The following is a 1,303-nucleotide window of genomic DNA, read 5'->3' on the forward strand; positions in this document are numbered from 1 at the left end:
ACTGGCCAATTCCAACCAGAGATAAACATTTCAGAGGTACCACATGGCAGACTGGTCAGAAAAGTAAAAGCCCATGGGATCCAAGGCAAAGTGGCAAGTTGGATCCAGAGATTTCAGAACTCTCTCCCAAGCAGTTATCATCACCCAGAACTCTTCTTTGGCTAGCCTTTCAGGGTTACCCTTCAGTTACTGCAGAATGGTTAGAGCATGTGTCAGGATCATGGTGACGATTTTCCCCTTGATCCATTTTTGCATCTCTTTCAGTGCTTCCAGCAATCAACAGAACGTGTCTCCAACTTCACCCTATTATGCCTACTAAGAAAAGTTCTACATCTCAGGAATGACAGAGGGCTTCAATAGGTCTTTCATGCAGAGAAGTATAATTTTATGCACAAGTAGGGCAGGATTTTGAGTTTGGTGGGCGGGCGCAGTTGGCGAGCCTAGGAAATGGGCTGCTGCCCACGATCAGCCCCCAACTGTGATTTCAAGCAGGCTGGCCAATTAACGGTCAGCCAGCGTAAAAGGAGCACAGAAATGCTCAGTGCTGCCGGGACGAGGGCAGGAGGAGGGCAAGCGCAGAAGTCAGCACAGGGGAAGCTCACAGAAAGCTCCCTGAAGGCAGGGAGAGCTGTCTCAGGGAGCTGAAGAATTCAAAAGCCATACATAAAGATTTTCAAATGCCAAAAAAAATGTGCACGCATCAGCATCAGTCACCCGAACATACAGCTGATGTAAATTCTGTCCAAACATTATCTTTCTTTAAATATTCCCGCCATTGGATGAGGTTTCCTCAAAAAAGGCAAAGACCGTCTGGCCAATCTGCCCACCCGCCAACCATAACACTGGACAGGCAAGAAAAATCACTATTGATTAATATGTTAATGGCCTTAATAAGCCTCTTAGATGTCAGCGGACGTGCTGCCGACCCTTGCGTGCGCCCACCGACCAAAATATTGCGCAAGTGCACAACGTCAGGATGCTCACCTGATGCCATCACGCTCGAGTGCACGTTTGCACACTGAGCCAAAAATTCTGCCCATAGTCTCTTCTCATTTGTAAACAGTAAGCCAACTGATCATTGCCAGAATGTTATTTTCTATTCCAACCCCATTTCAGTCAGGCAAATCAGTAATTAGACCATCAGAAAGTGTGTGTTTGTAGCTAAAAGACATGTGCAATGCAGGACAATGAAACTAGTTAGTCTGTCAAAAGTTAATAGATCTGCATGCAAGTTTTAAAGTGGTTTGATGTATACAGATACAACACATTACAAACTAAAAAAAGAAAATTTATAGGCCAGTAA

The sequence above is a fragment of the Carcharodon carcharias genome, chromosome 3 (assembly GCF_017639515.1).
Source record: "Carcharodon carcharias isolate sCarCar2 chromosome 3, sCarCar2.pri, whole genome shotgun sequence".
Lineage (NCBI taxonomy): Eukaryota > Metazoa > Chordata > Chondrichthyes > Lamniformes > Lamnidae > Carcharodon > Carcharodon carcharias.